The 16266-nt window shown below is 52.7% G+C and overlaps 1 pseudogene; it reads left to right on the top strand.

Moving 5' to 3' along the window:
• LOC115136275 (mediator of RNA polymerase II transcription subunit 13-like) overlaps window positions 1-16266 on the top strand; it is a 159539-nt pseudogene that overhangs the window by 121281 nt on the left and 21992 nt on the right.

Below are 16266 nucleotides of genomic sequence, written 5' to 3'. Positions count from 1 at the left end.
GGAGTGGTGATTGATGGAGAGGTATAGAGGGTAGTGATTGATGGAGAGGAGGAGAGGTGGTATTGACAGTGGAGAGGGAGAGGGTATGTGATTGATGGAGAGGAGAGGAGAGGGTGGTGATTGATGGAGAGGAGGAGAGGGAGGTGATTGATGGAGAGAGGATAGAGGGTGGTGTACAGTGGTACAGAGGTGGAGAGGAGAGAGTGGATTGATAGAGGAGAGGTGTAGAGTGGTTGATTGATACAGAGAGCAGAGTCTCCCTGGAGTGGTATTGAGAGGCGAGTGAGAGTGGTTGATTGAGAGGAGGAGTGTAGAGTGGTACAGAGGAGGAGAGACATGGTGGTATAGAGGGAGGAGTGTAGAGTGGTATAGAGAGGAGAGTGTAGACATCAGTGGTGATTGATACAGAGGGTGGTGTAGAGTGGTACAGAGGGTGGTGTAGAGTGGTATAGAGGGTGGTGTAGAGTGGTATAGAGGGCGGTGTAGAGTGGTATAGAGTGCGGTGTAGAGTGGTATAGAGGGTGGTGTAGAGTGGTACCAGGTGGTATAGAGTGGTCTGTAGTGTGGTACAGAGAGGGCGGTGTAGAGTGGTACAGAGAGGTGGTGTAGAGTGGTATAGAGGGTAGTGTAGAGTGGTATAGAGGGTGGTGGTATAGAGGCTGTGTAGAGTGGTATAGAGTGGTGGTATAGAGGGTAGTGTAGAGTGGTATAGGAGGTGGTGTAGGGGTGGTGGAGTGGTATAGAGGGCGGTGTAGAGTGGTATAGAGGGTAGTGTAGGAGTGGTATAGAGGGTGGTGTAGAGTGGTATAGAGGGTGGTGTACAGTGGTATAGAGGGTGGTGTACAGTGGTATAGAGGGTGGTGTACAGTGGTATAGAGGGTAGTGTAGAGTGGTATAGAGGGTGGTGTACAGTGGTATAGAGGGTGGTGTAGAGTGGTATAGAGGGTGGTGTAGAGTGGTATAGAGGGCGGTGTAGAGTGGTATAGAGGGCGGTGTAGAGTGGTATAGTGGGTGGTGTATAGTGGGCGGTGTAGAGTATTGCCCGAACAGATCCACAAATGATGCAATCGCACTCCACACTGCCCTTTCCCACCTGGACAAAAGGAACACCTATGTGAGAATGCTGTTTATTGACTACAGCTCAGCATTCAACACCATAGTGCCCACAAAGCTCATCAGGACCCTGGGACTGAACACCTCCCTCTGCAACTGGATCCTGGACTTCCTGAATGGCCCCCCCAGGTGGTAAGGGAAGGCAACAACACGTCTGCCTTGCTGATCCTCAACACTGGGGCCCCTCAGGGGTGCGTGGACATCAGTCCACTCCTGTACTCCCTGTTCACCCACGACTGCGTGGCCAAACACGACTCCAACACCATCATTAAGTTTGCTGACGACACAACAGTGGTAGGCGTGATCACCGACAACGATGAGACATCCTATAGGGAGGAGGTCAGAGAGCTGGCAATGTGGTACCAATGTGAGCAAGACAAACGAGTTGATCGTGGACTACAGGAAAAAGCGGGCCGAACAGTTCCCCATTAACATTGACGGGGCTGTAGTGGAGCGGGAGTTTCAAATGGCCACCCAGACTTTTTACATCTCCCCAATTTCATGTATCCAATTATTAGTAGTTACTATCTTGTCTCATCGCTACAACTCCCCCAGGGCTCGGGAGAGACAAAGGTTGAAAGTCACCCGATACACCCAACCAAGCCGCCCTGCTTCTTAACACAGCGCATCCATCCCGGAAGCCAGCCGCACCAATGTGTCAGAGGAAACACTGTGCACCTGGCAACCTTGGTTAGCGTGCACTCGCCCGCCCGCCACAGGAGTCGCTGGTGCACGATGAGACAAGGATATATCCCTACCGGCCAAACCCTCCCTAACCCGGACGACGCTAGGCCAATTGTGCATCGCCCCACGGACCTCCCGGTCGCGGCTGGCTGTGACAGAGCCTGGGCGCGAACCCAGAGTCTCTGGTGGCACAGCTAGCACTTTGCGATACAGTGCCCTAGACCACTGCGCCACCTGGGAGGCCTAAGAACCACATTTTTTATGAAATTTTACCATGAAGCCAAGTTCATTCTATACAGCTGGCCCAGGCAAGATTAATGAAAGTAAACATCAACCTGACAAATCAAATCAAATCAAATGTATTTATATAGCCCTTCGTACATCAGCTGATATCTCAAAGTGCTGTTTCAGAAACCCAGCCTAAAACCCCAAACAGCAAGCAATGCAGGTGTAGAAGCACGGTGGCTAGGAAAAACTCTCCAAGAGAGAGAAAGAAAGAGAGAAGGAGACAAAAATATACTATTTTCTCAGAGGGGCTGCTTGAAATTGCAGCGCATTTGCATACCCCGACAGGCAGCCAGTTGTCTCTGCTTGTTTGTTTCTACCATTCCTCCTTCTGACGGTTGCCTCGTAATGGAGGTTCAGTGGGTACTGAAAAGTATTGTTGATTGTTTTGTTATAATATACTGAGCTCTGCTTTGTTGTTGTGTTTTGAATCAAACTCTAGCATATTGTCCCAACAGGCTGTGTTGTGTGACTGACTCCTCTTCTCTCTGTCACAGTAACATCCCCAGTGTGGGCAGTGCCATGGACCAGGACTACAGCCAGAGTTACACACCCCAGACCCATACTCCCTTCATGTCCAACAGTGCCCCCCAGCAACAGTGGTACGGGCATCCTGCCCTCACCGGCCACCCCGCTTCCCTTTCCCCCCACACCACGCACTCCCGTCCCCTCGCACCCCAGAGGGCCCGCCAGTGTCCAGGGCTCACTTAAGTATGAGAACTCGGACCTCTACTCGCCTGCCTCCACCCCTCCCACCTGTCCCCAGTCAGTGGAACCTGCCACCGTGCCCTCCATCCCCGGGCCCACAGCCTCTCTTTCTCTCTGAGTCCGTCATGAACCTCTTCAAGGACTGCAACTGACATCTGCTGCATCTGCGTGTTCAACATGAACATCAAGGGGGCCGACGTGGGGTGTACCTGAGCACCCCACAGGAGGAGGCATCAGTACCCTGCACCTGCGCGTGCGCTGTGGTCAACCGCCGCTCCCTCCCTCTTCCTGGAGGGCGGCTGGACATCATCGTGCTCTGTGGACTCTTTCTAACTGGCGGAGAGCGCCCGCTCTCACTCGCTGGAGAGGACAGGGGGAGGGAGGGGGAGTGGGTACCAGACGAACTGATCTTACTGCTACAGGACCAGTGCACCAACCCCTTCTCTCCCATGGCTGGGATGGAGCCTGACATCCTGGCAGTGCTCTGGGTTGTGCAGTGCCGGCCTGTGTGAGGTGGAGAGGGGACTACTACAGTGACTGCTACATGGCTCTGGAGCACGGCCGCCAGTTCATGGACAACATGTCAGGAGGAAGGTGGTGTTCTCTTTCTACATCCCTGGTCAAGAGTACTTGTCTACACCACTGGTCCAAACAAAACGGTAAGAAAAGCACCTTTTTTGTTGTTCTAACCAACATTCAAGTCTGTGTCTAATAATAAATTGTTCTTCTTTGGCCCTGTAGAGCTTAAGTTGGCCCCTCTAACCAATATAAACCAGTCTGTTCATTTTCCTTGACAGTTATCAGAATGTTGCTATATTTTGTGTTGTCAGTGCTCTGTGTGTTCTCTTTCTAACTGTCCTCTCCCCAGTGGTGGACATCAGTGCTCTGTGTTTCTCTTTCTAACTGTCCTCCCCTCTCCCAGTGGTGGACATCAGTGCTCTGTGTGTTCTCTTTCTAACTGTCCTCTCTCCCCAGTGGTGGACATCAGTGCTCTGTGTTTCTCTTTCTAACTGTCCTCCCCCTCTCCCCAGTGGTGGACATCAGTGCTCTGTGTGTTCTCTTTCTAACTGTCCTCCCCCTCTCCCCAGTGGTGGACATCAGTGCTCTGTGTGTTCTCTTTCTAACTGTCCTCCCCCTTTCCCCAGTGGTGGACATCAGTGCTCTGTGTGTTCTCTTTCTAACTGTCCTCCCCTCTCCCCAGTGGTGGACATCAGTGCTCTGTGTGTTCTCTTTCTAACTGTCCTCTCCCCAGTGGTGGACATCAGTGCTCTGTGTGTTCTCTTTCTAACTGTCCTCCCCTCTCCCCAGTGGTGGACATCAGTGCTCTGTGTGTTCTCTTTCTAACTGTCCTCCCCCTCTCCCCAGTGGTGGACATCAGTGCTCTGTGTTTCTCTTTCTAACTGTCCTCCCTCTCCCCAGTGGTGGACATCAGTGCTCTGTGTGTTCTCTTTCTAACTGTCCTCCCCCTCTCCCAGTGGTGGACATCAGTGCTCTGTGTGTTCTCTTTCTAACTGTCCTCTCCCCCAGTGGTGGACATCAGTGCTCTGTGTGTTCTCTTTCTAACTGTCCTCCCCCTCCCCCAGTGGTGGACATCAGTGCTCTGTGTGTTCTCTTTCTAACTGTCCTCCCCTCTCCCCAGTGGTGGACATCAGTGCTCTGTGTGTTCTCTTTCTAACTGTCCTCCCCTCTCCCCAGTGGTGGACATCAGTGCTCTGTGTGTTCTCTTTCTAACTGTCCTCCCCCTCCCCAGTGGTGGACATCAGTGCTCTGTGTGTTCTCTTTCTAACTGTCCTCCCCCTCTCCCCAGTGGTGGACATCAGTGCTCTGTGTGTTCTCTTTCTAACTGTCCTCCCCCAGTGGTGGACATCAGTGCTCTGTGTGTTCTCTTTCTAACTGTCCTCCCCCTCTCCCAGTGGTGGACATCAGTGCTCTGTGTGTTCTCTTTCTAACTGTCCTCCCCCTCTCCCCAGTGGTGGACATCAGTGCTCTGTGTGTTCTCTTTCTAACTGTCCTCCCCCTCTCCCCAGTGGTGGACATCAGTGCTCTGTGTGTTCTCTTTCTAACTGTCCTCCCCTCTCCCCAGTGGTGGACATCAGTGCTCTGTGTGTTCTCTTTCTAACTGTCCTCCCCCTCTCCCAGTGGTGGACATCAGTGCTCTGTGTGTTCTCTTTCTAACTGTCCTCCCCTCTCCCCAGTGGTGGACATCAGTGCTCTGTGTGTTCTCTTTCTAACTGTCCTCCCCCTCCCCAGTGGTGGACATCAGTGCTCTGTGTGTTCTCTTTCTAACTGTCCTCCCCTCTCCCCAGTGGTGGACATCAGTGCTCTGTGTGTTCTCTTTCTAACTGTCCTCCCCCTCTCCCCAGTGGTGGACATCAGTGCTCTGTGTGTTCTCTTTCTAACTGTCCTCCCCTCTCCCCAGTGGTGGACATCAGTGCTCTGTGTGTTCTCTTTCTAACTGTCCTCCCCTCTCCCCAGTGGTGGACATCAGTGCTCTGTGTGTTCTCTTTCTAACTGTCCTCCCCTCCCCCAGTGGTGGACATCAGTGCTCTGTGTGTTCTCTTTCTAACTGTCCTCCCCCTCTCCCCAGTGGTGGACATCAGTGCTCTGTGTGTTCTCTTTCTAACTGTCCTCCCCCTCTCCCAGTGGTGGACATCAGTGCTCTGTGTGTTCTCTTTCTAACTGTCCTCCCCCTCTCCCCAGTGGTGGACATCAGTGCTCTGTGTGTTCTCTTTCTAACTGTCCTCCCCTCTCCCCAGTGGTGGACATCAGTGCTCTGTGTGTTCTCTTTCTAACTGTCCTCCCCTCTCCCCAGTGGTGGACATCAGTGCTCTGTGTGTTCTCTTTCTAACTGTCCTCCCCTCTCCCCAGTGGTGGACATCAGTGCTCTGTGTGTTCTCTTTCTAACTGTCCTCCCCTCTCCCCAGTGGTGGACATCAGTGCTCTGTGTGTTCTCTTTCTAACTGTCCTCCCCCTCCCCCAGTGGTGGACATCAGTGCTCTGTGTGTTCTCTTTCTAACTGTCCTCCCCTCCCCAGTGGTGGACATCAGTGCTCTGTGTGTTCTCTTTCTAACTGTCCTCCCCTCCCCCAGTGGTGGACATCAGTGCTCTGTGTGTTCTCTTTCTAACTGTCCTCCCCCCCCCAGTGGTGGACATCAGTGCTCTGTGTGTTCTCTTTCTAACTGTCCTCCCCCTCTCCCCAGTGGTGGACATCAGTGCTCTGTGTGTTCTCTTTCTAACTGTCCTCTCCCCAGTGGTGGACATCAGTGCTCTGTGTGTTCTCTTTCTAACTGTCCTCCCCAGTGGTGGACATCAGTGCTCTGTGTGTTCTCTTTCTAACTGTCCTCCCCCTCTCCCAGTGGTGGACATCAGTGCTCTGTGTGTTCTCTTTCTAACTGTCCTCCCCTCTCCCCAGTGGTGGACATCAGTGCTCTGTGTGTTCTCTTTCTAACTGTCCTCCCTCTCCCCAGTGGTGGACATCAGTGCTCTGTGTGTTCTCTTTCTAACTGTCCTCCCCCTCTCCCCAGTGGTGGACATCAGTGCTCTGTGTGTTCTCTTTCTAACTGTCCTCCCCTCCCCCAGTGGTGGACATCAGTGCTCTGTGTGTTCTCTTTCTAACTGTCCTCCCCCCCCCCAGTGGTGGACATCAGTGCTCTGTGTGTTCTCTTTCTAACTGTCCTCCCCCTCTCCCCAGTGGTGGACATCAGTGCTCTGTGTGTTCTCTTTCTAACTGTCCTCCTCTCCCCAGTGGTGGACATCAGTGCTCTGTGTGTTCTCTTTCTAACTGTCCTCCCCCTCTCCCCAGTGGTGGACATCAGTGCTCTGTGTGTTCTCTTTCTAACTGTCCTCCCCCTCTCCCAGTGGTGGACATCAGTGCTCTGTGTGTTCTCTTTCTAACTGTCCTCCCCCTCTCCCCAGTGGTGGACATCAGTGCTCTGTGTGTTCTCTTTCTAACTGTCCTCCCCCTCTCCCCAGTGGTGGACATCAGTGCTCTGTGTGTTCTCTTTCTAACTGTCCTCCCCCTCTCCCAGTGGTGGACATCAGTGCTCTGTGTGTTCTCTTTCTAACTGTCCTCCCCTCTCCCCAGTGGTGGACATCAGTGCTCTGTGTGTTCTCTTTCTAACTGTCCTCCCTCTCCCCAGTGGTGGACATCAGTGCTCTGTGTGTTCTCTTTCTAACTGTCCTCCCCTCCCCCAGTGGTGGACATCAGTGCTCTGTGTGTTCTCTTTCTAACTGTCCTCCCCCTCCCCAGTGGTGGACATCAGTGCTCTGTGTGTTCTCTTTCTAACTGTCCTCCCCCTCCCCCAGTGGTGGACATCAGTGCTCTGTGTGTTCTCTTTCTAACTGTCCTCCCCCCAGTGGTGGACATCAGTGCTCTGTGTGTTCTCTTTCTAACTGTCCTCCCCCTCTCCCCAGTGGTGGACATCAGTGCTCTGTGTGTTCTCTTTCTAACTGTCCTCCCCCCCAGTGGTGGACATCAGTGCTCTGTGTGTTCTCTTTCTAACTGTCCTCCCCTCCCCCAGTGGTGGACATCAGTGCTCTGTGTGTTCTCTTTCTAACTGTCCTCCCCCCCATCTCCCCAGTGGTGGACATCAGTGCTCTGTGTGTTCTCTTTCTAACTGTCCTCCCCCTCTCCCCAGTGGTGGACATCAGTGCTCTGTGTGTTCTCTTTCTAACTGTCCTCCCCCTCTCCCCAGTGGTGGACATCAGTGCTCTGTGTGTTCTCTTTCTAACTGTCCTCCTCCCCAGTGGTGGACATCAGTGCTCTGTGTGTTCTCTTTCTAACTGTCCTCTCCCCAGTGGTGGACATCAGTGCTCTGTGTGTTCTCTTTCTAACTGTCCTCCCCTCTCCCCAGTGGTGGACATCAGTGCTCTGTGTGTTCTCTTTCTAACTGTCCTCTCCCCCAGTGGTGGACATCAGTGCTCTGTGTGTTCTCTTTCTAACTGTCCTCCCCCTCTCCCCAGTGGTGGACATCAGTGCTCTGTGTGTTCTCTTTCTAACTGTCCTCCCCCTCTCCCCAGTGGTGGACATCAGTGCTCTGTGTGTTCTCTTTCTAACTGTCCTCCCCCTCTCCCCAGTGGTGGACATCAGTGCTCTGTGTGTTCTCTTTCTAACTGTCCTCCCCCTCTCCCCAGTGGTGGACATCAGTGCTCTGTGTGTTCTCTTTCTAACTGTCCTCCCCTCTCCCCAGTGGTGGACATCAGTGCTCTGTGTGTTCTCTTTCTAACTGTCCTCCCTCCCCAGTGGTGGACATCAGTGCTCTGTGTGTTCTCTTTCTAACTGTCCTCCCCCTCTCCCCAGTGGTGGACATCAGTGCTCTGTGTGTTCTCTTTCTAACTGTCCTCCCCCTCTCCCCAGTGGTGGACATCAGTGCTCTGTGTGTTCTCTTTCTAACTGTCCTCCCCCCCCCCAGTGGTGGACATCAGTGCTCTGTGTGTTCTCTTTTCTAACTGTCCTCCCCCAGTGGTGGACATCAGTGCTCTGTGTGTTCTCTTTCTAACTGTCCTCTCCCCAGTGGTGGACATCAGTGCTCTGTGTGTTCTCTTTCTAACTGTCCTCCCCTCTCCCCAGTGGTGGACATCAGTGCTCTGTGTGTTCTCTTTCTAACTGTCCTCCCCCTCTCCCCAGTGGTGGACATCAGTGCTCTGTGTGTTCTCTTTCTAACTGTCCTCCCCCCAGTGGTGGACATCAGTGCTCTGTGTGTTCTCTTTCTAACTGTCCTCTCCCCAGTGGTGGACATCAGTGCTCTGTGTGTTCTCTTTCTAACTGTCCTCCCCCTCTCCCCAGTGGTGGACATCAGTGCTCTGTGTGTTCTCTTTCTAACTGTCCTCCCCCTCTCCCCAGTGGTGGACATCAGTGCTCTGTGTGTTGTCTTTCTAACTGTCCTCCCCTCCCCAGTGGTGGACATCAGTGCTCTGTGTGTTCTCTTTCTAACTGTCCTCCCCTCCCCAGTGGTGGACATCAGTGCTCTGTGTGTTCTCTTTCTAACTGTCCTCCCCCTCTCCCCAGTGGTGGACATCAGTGCTCTGTGTGTTCTCTTTCTAACTGTCCTCTCCCCAGTGGTGGACATCAGTGCTCTGTGTGTTCTCTTTCTAACTGTCCTCTCCCCAGTGGTGGACATCAGTGCTCTGTGTGTTCTCTTTCTAACTGTCCCCCCTCTCCCCAGTGGTGGACATCAGTGCTCTGTGTGTTCTCTTTCTAACTGTCCTCCCCCTCTCCCCAGTGGTGGACATCAGTGCTCTGTGTGTTCTCTTTCTAACTGTCCTCCCCCTCTCCCCAGTGGTGGACATCAGTGCTCTGTGTGTTCTCTTTCTAACTGTCCTCCCCCTCCCCAGTGGTGGACATCAGTGCTCTGTGTGTTCTCTTTCTAACTGTCCTCCCCCTCTCCCCAGTGGTGGACATCAGTGCTCTGTGTGTTCTCTTTCTAACTGTCCTCCCCCTCCCCAGTGGTGGACATCAGTGCTCTGTGTGTTCTCTTTCTAACTGTCCTCCCCTCTCCCCAGTGGTGGACATCAGTGCTCTGTGTGTTCTCTTTCTAACTGTCCTCCCCCTCCCCAGTGGTGGACATCAGTGCTCTGTGTGTTCTCTTTCTAACTGTCCTCCCCTCCCCCAGTGGTGGACATCAGTGCTCTGTGTGTTCTCTTTCTAACTGTCCTCCCCCTCTCCCCAGTGGTGGACATCAGTGCTCTGTGTGTTCTCTTTCTAACTGTCCTCCCCCTCTCCCCAGTGGTGGACATCAGTGCTCTGTGTGTTCTCTTTCTAACTGTCCTCCCCTCCCCCCAGTGGTGGACATCAGTGCTCTGTGTGTTCTCTTTCTAACTGTCCTCCCCCTCTCCCCAGTGGTGGACATCAGTGCTCTGTGTGTTCTCTTTCTAACTGTCCTCCCCCTCTCCCCAGTGGTGGACATCAGTGCTCTGTGTGTTCTCTTTCTAACTGTCCTCCCCTCTCCCCAGTGGTGGACATCAGTGCTCTGTGTGTTCTCTTTCTAACTGTCCTCCCCCTCCCCCAGTGGTGGACATCAGTGCTCTGTGTGTTCTCTTTCTAACTGTCCTCCCCCCTCTCCCCAGTGGTGGACATCAGTGCTCTGTGTGTTCTCTTTCTAACTGTCCTCCCCTCTCCCCAGTGGTGGACATCAGTGCTCTGTGTGTTCTCTTTCTAACTGTCCTCCCCTCCCCCAGTGGTGGACATCAGTGCTCTGTGTGTTCTCTTTCTAACTGTCCTCTCCCCAGTGGTGGACATCAGTGCTCTGTGTGTTCTCTTTCTAACTGTCCTCCCCCTCTCCCAGTGGTGGACATCAGTGCTCTGTGTGTTCTCTTTCTAACTGTCCTCTCCCCAGTGGTGGACATCAGTGCTCTGTGTGTTCTCTTTCTAACTGTCCTCTCCCCAGTGGTGGACATCAGTGCTCTGTGTGTTCTCTTTCTAACTGTCCTCTCCCCAGTGGTGGACATCAGTGCTCTGTGTGTTCTCTTTCTAACTGTCCTCCCCCTCCCCAGTGGTGGACATCAGTGCTCTGTGTGTTCTCTTTCTAACTGTCCTCCCCCTCCCCAGTGGTGGACATCAGTGCTCTGTGTGTTCTCTTTCTAACTGTCCTCCCCCTCTCCCCAGTGGTGGACATCAGTGCTCTGTGTGTTCTCTTTCTAACTGTCCTCCCCCTCTCCCCAGTGGTGGACATCAGTGCTCTGTGTGTTCTCTTTCTAACTGTCCTCCCCTCTCCCCAGTGGTGGACATCAGTGCTCTGTGTGTTCTCTTTCTAACTGTCCTCCCCCTCTCCCCAGTGGTGGACATCAGTGCTCTGTGTGTTCTCTTTCTAACTGTCCTCCCCCAGTGGTGGACATCAGTGCTCTGTGTGTTCTCTTTCTAACTGTCCTCCCCCTCTCCCCAGTGGTGGACATCAGTGCTCTGTGTGTTCTCTTTCTAACTGTCCTCTCTCCCCAGTGGTGGACATCAGTGCTCTGTGTGTTCTCTTTCTAACTGTCCTCCCCTCTCCCCAGTGGTGGACATCAGTGCTCTGTGTGTTCTCTTTCTAACTGTCCTCCCCCTCTCCCCAGTGGTGGACATCAGTGCTCTGTGTGTTCTCTTTCTAACTGTCCTCCCCCTCTCCCCAGTGGTGGACATCAGTGCTCTGTGTGTTCTCTTTCTAACTGTCCTCCCCCTCTCCCCAGTGGTGGACATCAGTGCTCTGTGTGTTCTCTTTCTAACTGTCCTCCCCTCTCCCCAGTGGTGGACATCAGTGCTCTGTGTGTTCTCTTTCTAACTGTCCTCCCCCTCTCCCCAGCGGTGGACATCAGTGCTCTGTGCTCTCAGGACGTGTTGCGGGTGCTGCTCTCCCTCCAGCCTGTACTCCAGGATGCCATCCAGAAGAAGAGGACGGTGCGCTCCTGGGGCGTTCAGGGACCCCTCACCTGGCAGCAGTTCCACAAGATGGCTGGACGGGGCTCCTACGGTAAGCCACCAGGGAAAAATACTCCTAGAGCCACTGGCTTACACAGGCAGATGTGACGTAGTCTGTGTTTGCAGGCAGATCAGTAGTTATCTCAGTCACACTGCTGTAGTCCAGATGTCAGCTCAGTGGGGAAGCTGCCACTGCTGTTGTGATGGGTTCACTTTGGGCTCTCAAGCCTTCTCTGTGAATGTGACAGGTGGCAGTGCTACCTTGTTTAAAGCCCTAATCTAGTGTCCTTTTCACCTCATTTAACACCTGATTTACTTAACAAAAGGCACATCTCAATAGGTGTTCCAGGAAGGTCATGACATGGCACAAGTGGGGTGGGGGTCGGGCGGGTGTCACGTTTCCTCTTTTTGTTCTCTATTGCTCCTCTACCATCAGACCAACTCCTTGAAGTTTGCAGTTGTGTCTAAAAAACACTATTTTGCTCAAAATATGTTTTACCCTTTTAGTTTGTCTGCTTTACTGTTTCATATTTATTTATTTCACCTTAATTTAACCAGGTAGGCCAGTTGAGAACAATTTAAAATTAGACCTGGCCAAGATAAAGCAAATCAGGGTGCCTAAAACAAACAACACATAAACAAATGTACAGTCAATAACAAATAACAAAATGTAAAATGTCTATGTATTCATACTTGAGATATCACTTTTCGATAGAATTGTTTTTATTTTTATCGCTGGAGGAGGACTAAGTACTTAATCCTCTCTTCTCCTCTCTCCTCTCCTCTCTCCTCCTCTCCTCTCCTCTCCCTCTCCTCTCCTCTCCTCTCCTCTCTTCTCCTCTCTCCTCTCCCTCTCCTCTCCTCTCTCTCTCCTCGACTCTCCCTCTCCTCTCCTCTCCCTCTCTCCTCTCCTCTCCTCGACTCTCCTCTCTCTCTCCCTCGACTCTCCTCTCTTCTCCCTCCCTCTCCTCTCCTCTCCTCTCCTCTCCTCTCTCCCTCTCTTCTCCCTCTCTTCTCCCTCTCCTCTCCTCTCCTCTCCTCTCCTCTCCTCTCTTCTCCCTCTCCTCTCCCTCTCCTCTCCCTCTCCTCCCTCTCCTCTCCTCTCCTCTCCTCTCTCCTCTCCTCTCTCTCTCTCTCCTCTCCTCTCCCTCCTCTCTTCTCCTCTCCTCTCCTCTCCCTCTCCTCTCCTCTCCCTCCTCCCTCTCCCTCTCCTCTCCTCTCCCTCTCCTCTCTTCTCCCTCTCCTCTCCTCTCTTCTCCCTCTCCCTCTCTCTCATCTCCTCTCCTCTCCTCTTCTCCCTCTCCTCCTCTCCCTCTCTCTCTCCCTCTCCTCTCCTCTCTTCTCCCTCTCCTCTCCTCTCTTCTCCCTCTCCTCTCCTCTCTCTCTTCTCCCTCTCCTCTCCTCCCTTCCGTTCCCCTGCCCATCCTCTCTGGCCTCTCCTCCCTTCTCCCCCTCTTTCCGCCATCAGGCACAGATGAGTCTCCAGAGCCCCTGCCCATCCCTACCTTCCTGGTGGGTTATGAGTATGACTTTGTGGTGCTGTCGCCCTTCGGCCTGCCCTACTGGGAGAAGCTGCTGCTGGACCCCTTTGGCTCCCACAGGGACGTGGGCTACCTAGTGGTCTGTCCCGACAACGAGGCCCTGCTCCAGGGGGCTAAGAGCTTCTTCAGGGACCTCACCGCCGTCTACGAGGTAAGGCTGGAGAACGTCAACAACTGTCCATTTATCATGCAAGAGAGTGGGCATTTTGGACAGCTGAAGCAACCACCTTTTTGGAGTTACCTGGTCCCAGATCTTGATGCGTTTTAATTTCGGATATGAAAAATTTACAAATTCCTATTTAAAAACAAAGGTCACTTTTCAATTCTTTAATGAAATAGAATTGACTCAGATCTTACTAGACGCTTACTGACTTGCCTAGTTAAATAAAAAAACATACTAGACGCTTACAACACAGCCTACTGTAAAAAAAAAAAAAAAAAGAAAAGTTCTGTCTACTCCATTTCCTTACCATTCCTTATTGCCTCGACGTCAAGTCACTCAGTCACTCCTGTGCTGTTGTCTAACTATTCATCCAGTCCTCCTCTCCCTCCATGTTCCCTGCAGTCATGTCGTCTGGGCCAGCACCAGCCAATCTCAAAAGGTCACCCGGACGGCATCGTGAGAGTGGGCGGATCGGCTGCTAAGAAGCTAGCGGAGCAGCCCGTCAGCGATTGGTTCATCAAGGCTGCCAGCAGCAACAGCGATGCCTTCGCCAAACTCAAGCTCTATGCACAAGTCTGCCGCCACGACCTCGGTAGGTTCCAATGACGACACAGGTGGGGATCTGGTCGGGCTCAGGCCTTTCTGTACCCCCCATGCCCATATACCCAAGGATTTAGAAGATCAAAAAGCCTATTTTTGGTTTCTAAAAGGATCTTGTTTTTCTAAAAGGTTTGTTGTAGCGGATGATGACTAAAGTGTAATCCTAGTTCATTTAGATGGCTTATAAATGAAGATTTTCTCTGTGCTCCTGTCTCTCCCATCAGCTCCATACCTCGCCGCACAGCCTTTAGACAGCTCCTCCTCACACAGCCCACACCCCTCCTGCCACCAACCAATGCTCATCCACACAATCCTCTGGCTCCTCCTCCACCACCTCTGCTTGCCCCCAAAACTCAGCGACCCCTCCCTCCCCAACAACAACAGCAGCAGCGTGCCTAGTAACAACACCGGTGTAGCCAACAGTGCCAACAGCACAGCGTCGTCAGGGAGCCAACCCAGCAGCGGGCTGCAGTCTGCCAAGCCCAACTCCTTCCCTCCCTTTGGGACCATGAGCATGCAGAACCAGGGCCAGGGTGGTGGCACCCAGGGAGGGCAGCTGGGCCAACAGGCTGGAGCCCAGAACGCAGGCCTCACCGGGGTGGACTCAGCCAGCCAGGCCCAGTCACCCACTGAACCCCTTGAGAGGTAGGTACAACACCGGGCCTGAATTCACTCATGTACACACACACACACAGTGCCCGGAGCGAAACCCCATTCCTTGTCCTAACTCCCTCTCTCTCTCGTCCTCCCCTCCAGCACAATGGAGCGAGAGAAGGTGGGTGTGCCGACGGATGGAGAATCTCATGCCATAACGTACCCCCCGGCCATCGTGGTGTACATCGTGGACCCCTTCACCTATGAGGAGCCTGAGGCGGGGTCCAGTGTGTGGACCCTGGGCCTGCTGCGCTGCCACCTGGAGATGCTTCAGTTCCTCCCACCACACATCCGCAACTCTGTCTCTGTACAGGTAACCTCAACACAAGTCTGTCTCTGTACAGGTAACCTCAACACAAGTCTGTCTCTGTACAGGTAACCTCAACACAACTCTGTCTCTGTACAGTCTGGTCTCTGTACAGGTAACCTCAACACAACTCTGTCTCTGTACAGGTAACCTCAACACAACTCTGTCTCTGTACAGGTAACCTCAACACAAGTCTGTCTCTGTACAGGTAACCTCAACACAACTCTGTCTCTGTACAGGTAACCTCAACACAACTCTGTCTCTGTACAGGTAACCTCAACACAACTCTGTCTCTGTACAGGTAACCTCAACACAAGTCTGTCTCTGTACAGGTAACCTCAACACAACTCTGTCTCTGTACAGGTAACCTCAACACAACTCTGTCTCTGTACAGGTAACCTCAACACAAGTCTGTCTCTGTACAGGTAACCTCAACACAAGTCTGTCTCTGTACCTCAACACAACTCTGTCTCTGTACAGGTAACCTCAACACAACTCTGTCTCTCTACAGGTAACCTCAACACAACTCTGTCTCTGTACAGGTAACCTCAACACAACTCTGTCTCTGTACAGGTAACCTCAACACAACTCTGTCTCTGTACAGGTAATCTCAACACAACTCTGTCTCTGTACAGGTAACCTCAACACAACTCTGTCTCAGGTAACCTCAACACAACTCTGTCTCTGTACAGGTAACCTTCTGTCTCTGTACATTTACATTACATTACATTTAAGTCATTTAGCAGACGCTCTTATCCAGAGCGACTTACAAATTGGTGCGTTCACCTTAAGACATCCAGTGGAACAGCCACTTTACAATAGTGCATCTAAATCTTTTAAGGGGGGTGAGAGGGATTACTTTATCCTATCCTAGGTATTCCTGAAAGAGGTGGGGTTTCAGGTGTCTCCGGAAGGTGGTGATTGACTCCGCTGTCCTGGCGTCGTGAGGGAGTTTGTTCCACCATTGGGGGCCAGAGCAGCGAACAGTTTTGACTGGGCTGCGCGGAACTGTACTTCCTCAGTGGTAGGGAGGCGAGCAGGCCAGAGGTGGATGAACGCAGTGCCCTTGTTTGGGTGTAGGGCCTGGAGGTACTGAGGTGCCGTTCCCCTCACAGCTCCGTAGGCAAGCACCATGGTCTTGTAGCGGATGCGAGCTTCAACTGGAAGCCAGTGGAGAGAGCGGAGGAGCGGGGTGACGTGAGAGAACTTGGGAAGGTTGAACACCAGACGGGCAGCGGCGTTCTGGATGAGTTGTAGGGTTTAATGGCACAGGCAGGGAGCCCAGCCAACAGCGAGTTGCAGTAATCCAGACGGGAGATGACAAGTGCCTGGATTAGGACCTGCGCCGCTTCCTGTGTGAGGCAGGGTCGTACTCTGCGGATGTTGTAGAGCATGAACCTACAAGAACGGGCCACCGCCTTGATGTTAGTTGAGAACGACAGGGTGTTGTCCAGGATCACGCCAAGGTTCTTAGCGCTCTGGGAGGAGGACACAATGGAGTTGTCAACCGTGATGGCGAGATCATGGAATGGGCAGTCCTTCCCGGGAGGAAGAGCAGCTCCGTCTTGCCGAGGTTCAGCTTGAGGTGGTGATCCGTCATCCACACTGATATGTCTGCCAGACATGCAGAGATGCGATTCGCCACCTGGTCATCAGAAGGGGAAAGGAGAAGATTAATTGTGTGTCGTCTGCATAGCAATGATAGGAGAGACCATGTGAGGTTATGACAGAGCCAAGTGACTTGGTGTATAGCGAGAATAGGAGAGGGCCTAGAACAGAGCCCTGGGGACGCCAGTGGTGAGAGCGCGTGGTGAGGAGACAG

The sequence above is a fragment of the Oncorhynchus nerka genome, linkage group LG10, assembly GCF_034236695.1.
Source record: "Oncorhynchus nerka isolate Pitt River linkage group LG10, Oner_Uvic_2.0, whole genome shotgun sequence".
Classification (NCBI taxonomy): Eukaryota; Metazoa; Chordata; class Actinopteri; order Salmoniformes; family Salmonidae; genus Oncorhynchus; species Oncorhynchus nerka.
Note: the sequence above shows the minus strand (reverse complement) of the source record. Positions and strands in the feature narration are given on the sequence as shown.